Raw genomic sequence first — 8,959 nt, 5'->3', positions numbered from 1 at the left:
CTTGACCCAGTACTGAGGAGTATATGAGCGGAGCATCCACATGCCAGGAACATCCATCTCATATGGGCCCATATCTCAATATCAGGATAAAACTAACTATTTCTCCTATCCTCAACAGTGCCATTAATGAAGAATTTAAGCATGTAACGTGGAATTTCACAGAGGCGTCCAATGAAAAGGGTGCCCCTGATGGAGTGATTCGGCACCCTGAAAAACCTAACTGATAGAATGGTGTCCTATGGTACCAGCATACCAGATGCCGACATTATCTTGGAGCAGCTGAATCTCAATTAATCTGTGAGACTCTTCAAAATAACAGAGGAGGATATCAAAACAAGTGGCTAATTTGTACCGCAATACCTGAGATTATGAAAATTCATTAGGTGATTCAGTTAAAAAAAAACCCCCACATATTCAAAATAAATTTCTACTTCTTTTTTGCTTCCGTCCTTTCCACCTGTAACACTTTTTTTTTTTTTTTTAAATTTATTTGAACCTTAAATTCTAAAACTGATGAATCAGTTTCAAACTTTCAGACAGGCTTTGTCAAGCCAACATATATGCAAAGCAGCACTTTAATGATAGCCTTTATTCTCTATGACTTTACAGGCATTAGATGTTGCACCATATTTAACTGTGGCATACAGTGTTTTGGCTTTCAGTATGTTATACGAATGCCAAATACTTAAGTTAACGTATGTCTGAGTTGAATTTCAGCTAAAATGACTTATCTTTTCTCCTTAAAGGGACACTCCAGTCAAATTAATATTTTATGATTCAGAAAGAGCGTGCAGTTTTAAGAAACTTTCCAATTTACTTCCATTATCAAATTTTGCACAGTCTTTTGCTATAAATACCTTCTGGGGAACAAGATCCTACTGAGCATGTGCACAAGTTCACAGGGTATATGTATACTAGTCTCTAATTGGCTGATGTGTGTCACATGATACAGGGGGCCATACAATTAGATAAAAAAATAAATTTGTCAAAAAAAATCTACTGCTTATTTGAAATTCAGAGTAGGTATTAAATAGTGTTTTTATTACACACTTGTTAATTATGCAATCCTATTGCATTGAGTGGTCCTTTAAGTTGACATTGACAAAGTCAGGCCTTATCCACACCCGAGAAGTGTCCTGCTTTTGTGATTTTGCTCGTGGATGCTTCAGGCCAAAAGAATTTGACTTCCGAGACAAAGTGGAGTCAGAAAATGAGAATACTGAGACGGTTTTAGAAATGTTCCCTGACACCATCACACAGGCATGTAGAAATATTTGGTGCTATGGACATTTCATGTTGGTGATAAAAATCCTATTTAGTATTTTTTGTTTTGTTTTACTTTCTTTCCAGATTGTCGATGGTCGAAACTATGAGTTGTGTTGAATAAATTTTGCATTCCATTCATCAGATATGAGGGAGAAAAAGTCTGGTACTACTTTGATGACATAAAAGCCATCATTCTAAAGCCACAACCTACCACATCCTCTGCTCAACACTTCTGTGTGATGCCTGAGATCTGGGCAAAGTACACAAACAAACGTGAGTAAAACACTTGAATTGGAAGGATGATAGAAAGGGAAGCAGGAGGCGTTGGGGTGGTGATCGTACACAAAAAGAAACCTACCTCTAAGTTGTGTTCAAAACTGTGATGCGGAGGGTCATTTAAGCCCCCGGAGTGCGGTTAATTAATTTTCTACTAGTGCATTATCGTGCTTACACCACGGCTACCTTGCCAAAGTAATTCATTCACAATTATTTTGACGTTTTGAAACCCTTAGTGGTCGATAATTTTTCAGTGTTGTGGTAAAATGATTCACGTGTTTTTAGCATATGTTGCCCTGTTTAGCCTTGTTCTAATATTTTTGTATGTGTTGTTTTTCTTATGTGTTCTCTGTTTTTAGTCTGTTAAGTTATGAATGTTTGAAGCAATGCAAAATAAAATTGATTGAACTTGAATCCATGATTGTGACAATATTATCTTATTTATTTTCTACATTAAACTTATTATCCTTACCGAAATCATCAACCTCATTTCCCAAACCTATGTTTCATTACCGCAACAGGTATTCATTTAGTGTTAATTTAATAAATGGAAACGTAGTAATTTGATTACAAATGCATGTGCAGAAGCTATAGATGATGTTCTTTCAGGTTTGCCATATCATTTTGAAAATATGTCAGTTTTCAATGAAATATCAAAAATATTAGTTTGTAGATTGCAGAAGGTGTTGCGGGTATGGGAGAAATCAGTCAAAACCAAATAAAAATGTTAATTAAAAAATATAATTTATTTCAGAGTTTCAAGTAACTGTGCATGACTGTTTTTTTAAAAATGTATGAGCTTTCCTAATGGTATTAATGTTTTCAGACTGTTGCGGTAATGAGATTCTTAAGGACTTGTTTAGGAAAATATGTTCAAAAAAGTGGTTATTAAATTAATGCTTACAAACACTTCAGACCTTATTATAAATGCCTAAAAAGGAAATTTGTTGATGGAAGTCTTTTGAAATATTTCATGTTTGAAATCTTTGAAACCAAGAGAATGGTTAGAGAGCTGTTTTGGGGGGGACCCTGAAGGTTGTGGGGGTCCCACACTGCGGAAAATATATATATATATTTTTAAAAATTATAAAAAAAAAGAAGCTGTTTGAGAGGGATCAGGGGGTGGGCTGTGTCAGGTGGGAGGGTAATCTATACACTAAAGCTAAAATAACCCTACAAGCTACCTAATTAACCCCTTCACTGCTGGGCAAAATACAAGTGTGGTGCACAGCTGCAATTAGCGGCCTTCTAATTACTAAAAAGCAATGCCAAAGCCACATGTCTGCTATTTCTAAACAAAGGGGATCCCAGAGAAGCATTTACAACCATTTGTGCCATGATTGCACAAGCTGTTTGTAAATAATTTCAGTGAGAAACCTAAAGTTTGTAAAAAAAAAGTTAACGGTTTTCTTTATTGGATCGCATTTGGCGGTGAAATGGTGGCATGAAATATACCAAAATGGGCCTAGATCAATACTTTGGGTTGTCTACGAAAAAAAATAATATAGTTTTGATAAGTAAATATAAAAAAAGGCTCTATTTCTGTTTAAATATAGTGCTGCTAAAAATGCTCTGGCCTTTTGGGGAAGTTTTAGTCTGAAATGCCCGGTCCTTAAGGGGTTAAATCACAATCAACTTAATTTTTCACAGTGTGATTTACAGTGATAGTCACTGGCAAAGTATTGTATACTTTATTGCAAAAGAATGGAAACGATGAGCCAAATGTCACTGCTATTTGTGTTTTGGCAGTCAGTAATACTTGGGGCTCTTATTCATGCAATAAACTGCTACCCTGTCAACAAGTTACACCGCTATAATTTTTCTAGTATATACCATAACGTAGGTGTTATAACTATCCAGGAGCATGCATCTGCTTCAAGCTGGTATGTGTGCTAGCAAGATGGCAGATGAGCACACGGTCATCCCAACTTTCCCGGAAGGTCCGGGAGTCTCCCGCATTGAAAAAGCTGCTCCCTGACACCTGCAAATAAAACACAATCTCCCGGAAATAGCGGTGCCACAGAAAATCAAATTTGTGCCTGCATTTTTCATTTCTACCTCTAGGTGTCACTGTTCCGTTATAGCTTAATGTAAATAGTTATTGCATTCCTCTCTAGACTTTTTTCCCCCCTTCCTGATCTCTACTCTAGTGCGGTGCGAGACAGCAGCAGACCTGATACATTTATTTATATATATATATATATATATATATATATATATATATATATATATATATATATATATATATATATATATATATATATATATATATATTGTACCAACTCCCATACCTCTATATTGTACCAACTCCCATACCTCTATATTGTACAGACTCCCATACTATTGTATAATCAGAGCACTGAGGAATTCTGAATTGGGGTTGAGGGATACAATAGTGAGGTGGTACAGTGAGGTACTATACCGAGGTGGTACAGTGAGGTACTATACCGAGGTGGTACAGTGAGGTACTATACAGAGGTGGTACAGTGAGGTACTATAGTGAGGTTGGCATGCAGTGAGGTAGTATAGTGAGGTGATACAGTGAGGTAGGCATGCAGTGAGTTAGTATAGTGAGGTGATACAGTGAGGTACTATAGTGAGGCTCTATAGTGAGGTTGGCATGCAGTGAGATAGTACAGTGAGGTAGTATAGTGAGGTGATACAGTGAGGTACTATATAGAGGTGGTACTGTATAGAGGTAGTACAGTGAGGTACTATAGTGAGGTTGGCATGCAGTGCGGTAGTATAGTGAGGTACTATAGTGAGGTGGTACAGTGAGGTACTATAGTGAGGTTGGCATGCAGTGAGGTAGTATAGTGAGGTGCTATAGTGAGGTTGGCATGCAGTGAGATAGTACAGTGAGGTAGTATAGTGAGGTGATACAGTGAGGTACTATATAGAGGTGGTACTGTATAGAGGTAGTACAGTGAGGTACTATAGTGAGGTTGGCATGCAGTGAGGTAGTATAGTGAGGTGATACAGTGAGGTACTATATAGTGAGGTGATACAGTGAGGTACTATAGTGAGGTTGGCATGCAGTGAGGTACTATAGTGAGGTTGGCATGCAGTGAGGTAGTATAGTGAGGTGATACAGTGAGGTACTATAGTGAGGTAGTACAGTGAGGTACTATAGTGAGGTTGGCATGCAGTGAGGTAGTACAGTGAGGTACTATAGTGAGGTTGGCATGCAGTGAGGTAGTACAGTGAGGTACTATAGTGAGGTTGGCATGCAGTGAGATAGTACAGTGAGGTGATACAGTGAGGTACTATATAGAGGTAGTACAGTGAGGTACTATATAGTGAGGTGATACAGTGAGGTACTATAGTGAGGTTGGCATGCAGTGAGGTAGTATAGTGAGGTGATACAGTGAGGTACTATAGTGAGGTTGGCATGCAGTGAGGTAGTATAGTGAGGTGATACAGTGAGGTACTATAGTGAGGTTGGCATGCAGTGAGGTAGTATAGTGAGGTGATACAGTGAGGTACTATATAGAGGCAGAACAATGAGGTACTATATAGTGAGGTGATACAGTGAGGTACTATAGTGAGGTTGGCATGCAGTGAGGTAGTATAGTGAGGTGATACAGTGAGGTACTATAGTGAGGTTGGCATGCAGTGAGGTAGTATAGTGAAGTGATACAGTGAGGTACTATAGTGAGGTTGGCATACAGTGAGGTACTATAGTGAGGTAGTACAGTGAGGTTGGCATGCAGTGAGGTACTATAGTGAGGTGGTACAGTGAGGTTGGCATGCAGTGAGGTACTATAGTGAGGTTGGCATGCAGTGAGGTAGTACAGTGAGGTACTATAGTGAGGTGATACAGTGAGGTACTATATAGAGGTAGTACAGTGAGGTACTATATAGAGGTGGTACAGTAAGGCACTGTATAGAGGTAGTACAGTGAGGTACTATAGTGAGGTTGGCATGCAGTGAGGTAGTATAGTGAGGTGATACAGTGAGGTACTATATAGTGAGGTGATACAGTGAGGTACTATATAGAGGTAGTACAGTGAGGTACTATAGTGAGGTTGGCATGCAGTGAGGTACTATAGTGAGGTAGTACAGTGAGGTTGGCATGCAGTGAGGTAGTACAGTGAGGTACTATAGTGAGGTGGTACAGTGAGGTTGGCATGCAGTGAGGTACTATAGTGAGGTTGGCATGCAGTGAGGTAGTACAGTGAGGTACTATAGTGAGGTTGGCATGCAGTGAGATAGTACAGTGAGGTGATACAGTGAGGTACTATATAGAGGTAGTACAGTGAGGTACTATATAGTGAGGTGATACAGTGAGGTACTATAGTGAGGTTGGCATGCAGTGAGGTAGTATAGTGAGGTTGGCATGCAGTGAGGTAGTATAGTGAGGTGATACAGTGAGGTACTATATAGAGGTAGTACAGTGAGGTACTATAGTGAGGTTTGCATGCAGTGAGGTAGTATAGTGAGGTACTATATAGAGGTAGTACAGTGAGGTACTATATAGTGAGGTACTATAGTGAGGTTGGCATGCAGTGAGGTAGTATAGTGAGGTGATACAGTGAGGTACTATAGTGAGGTTGGCGTGCAGTGAGGTAGTATAGTGAGGTGATACAGTGAGGTACTATAGTGAGGTTGGCATGCAGTGAGGTAGAGGTAGTATAGTGAGGTGATACAGTGAGGTACTATAGTGAGGTAGTACAGTGAGGTTGGCATGCAGTGAGGTACTATAGTGAGGTGATACAGTGAGGTACTATAGTGAGGTTGGCATGCAGTGAGGTAGTACAGTGAGGTACTATAGTGAGGTTGGCATGCAGTGAGGTAGTATAGTGAGGTTGGCATGCAGTGAAGTAGTATAGTGAGGGGCGCCTCCCTGAAATTAGTTTTTGCAGGTTGGGATGTCTGAGCACATGGGAAACTCATCCCCACGGAACTGATGGCATTCAGTGACAGAGGGCTGTGCGTTGAGTGTATGCCGCTCCTCTAAGTCCCAGAGCTCAAGTAAAGCAGTGAGGTAGTATAGTGAGGTGATACAGTGAGGTACTATAGTGAGGTTGGCGTGCAGTGAGGTAGTATAGTGAGGTGATACAGTGAGGTACTATAGTGAGGTTGGCATGCAGTGAGGTAGAGGTAGTATAGTTAGGTGATACAGTGAGGTACTATAGTGAGGTAGTACAGTGAGGTTGGCATGCAGTGAGGTACTATAGTGAGGTGGTACAGTGAGGTTGGCATGCAGTGAGGTACTATAGTGAGGTTGGCATGCAGTGAGGTAGTACAGTGAGGTACTATAGTGAGGTTGGCATGCAGTGAGATAGTACAGTGAGGTAGTATAGTGAGGTGATACAGTGAGGTACTATATAGAGGTAGTACAGTGAGGTACTATATAGAGGTGGTACAGTAAGGTACTATATAGAGGTAGTACAGTGAGGTACTATAGTGAGGTTGGCATGCAGTGAGGTAGTATAGTGAGGTACTATAGTGAGGTTGGCATGCAGTGAGGTAGAGGTAGTATAGTGAGGTGATACAGTGAGGTACTATAGTGAGGTAGTACAGTGAGGTTGGCATGCAGTGAGGTACTATAGTGAGGTGGTACAGTGAGGTTGGCATGCAGTGAGGTACTATAGTGAGGTTGGCAAGCAGTGAGATAGTACAGTGAGGTAGTATAGTGAGGTACTATATAGAGGTAGTACAGTGAGGTACTATATAGAGGTGGTACAGTAAGGTACTATATAGAGGTAGTACAGTGAGGTACTATAGTGAGGTTGGCATGCAGTGAGGTAGTATAGTGAGGTACTATAGTGAGGTTGGCATGCAGTGAGGTACTATAGTGAGGTACTATATAGTGAGGTGATAGTGAGGTTGGCATGCAGTGAGGTACTATAGTGAGGTTGGCATGCAGTGAGGTACTATAGTGAGGTTGGCATGCAGTGAGGTAGTATAGTGAGGTACTATAGTGAGGTTGGAATGCAGTGAAGTAGTATAGTGAGGGGCGCCTCCCTGAAATGAGTTTTTGCAGGTTGGGATGTCTGAGCACATGGGAAACTCATCCCCACGGAACTGATGGCATTCAGTGACAGAGGGCTGTGCGTTGAGTGTATGCCGCTCCTCTAAGTCCCAGAGCTCAAGTAAAGTGCAGCCATCTCTTTCCAGTACCGGCCTTTCCAATTTACTTTGATCATCAAATTTGCTTTTCACAGATTCATATGTATACACTGAACTCGTGCACGTGCCTCAGAAAAAAAAAAGACTGTGCACGATTTGATAATGGGTTATAATTGGAAAGTTTTTTTTTTTGGTTAAATTGCATGATCTATCTGTATTATGATAGTTTACTTTTGACTTTAGTGTCTAATTCATAGGATAGCTTTAGCATTTCAAATGGATTCTTACCTTACTTCCTCTATTGGATTTCTTTTCCATGAATTAAAGGGATATGAAACCCTAATTTTTTTCTTTTGTGATTCAGACAGAACATACAATTTTTAATAAAAGTTTTCAGCTTACTTCTATTATCAAATCTGCTCTGTTCTCATAGTATTATTTGTTGAAGACAAACCTAGGTAAATAGTGTGAACAAGTCCGGAGCACTACATATTTCCTAATATCAACAAGGGATACAAGAGAACAAAGACAATTTGATAGTGTTTAAAATCATATGCTTTATCTGAATCATGAAAGAAAAAAATATGTTGTATTTCATGTCCCTTTAAGTCCCATGAAAACCCCCCACAAAATGAATAAATCCTGTGTGATCTGAAGTAAACAATCTACATACAAGCGTGTGAGGTTTATAGGATTACTTAAAACTCCAGTCCTCTCTTGCAGGGAACAAACCTATTACAGGACTATCCGAATCTTCCGACACTTCTCTGCCACCTCCTGTAGTGACGAAAGGCAAAGAATGACTGGGAGGATAGGGGAAGTGGGAGGGATATTTAAAGGGATACTAAACCCAAATTTTTTATTTCATGATTCGGATAGAGCATGCAATTTTAAGCAGCTTTCTAATTTACTCCTATTATCAATTGTATACCTTTTTCTAATAAAGATAGCAAGAGAAAGAAGTAAAAGTTTTGTAGCCAGCCCATTTTAGGTTGAGAACCTGGGTTGCGTTTGCCGATTGGATGGCTAAATGCAGGCACCAATCAGCAAGCCCTATCCAGGGTACTGAACAAAAAATAGGCCGGCTCCAAAGCTTTCATTCCTGCCTTTTCAAATAAAGATAGCAAGAGAACGAAGAAAAAATGCTAATAGGAGTAAATTATAACATTGCTTAGAATTGCATGCTTTAGCCGAATAATGAAAGACAATTTTTGGGTTTATATCCCTTTAAGCCTTTGGCTGGGTGTCTTTGCCTTCTCCTGGTGGCCAGTTGTTGTATTTCCCAACAGTAAGGAATGAAGTTGTGGACTCTCCCTGCCTTATGCAAAGATATCTACATACA

The sequence above is a fragment of the Bombina bombina genome, chromosome 6 (assembly GCF_027579735.1).
Source record: "Bombina bombina isolate aBomBom1 chromosome 6, aBomBom1.pri, whole genome shotgun sequence".
Classification (NCBI taxonomy): domain Eukaryota; kingdom Metazoa; phylum Chordata; class Amphibia; order Anura; family Bombinatoridae; genus Bombina; species Bombina bombina.
The sequence above is the reverse complement of the archived record's forward strand: the minus strand, read 5'-3'. Positions refer to the sequence as shown.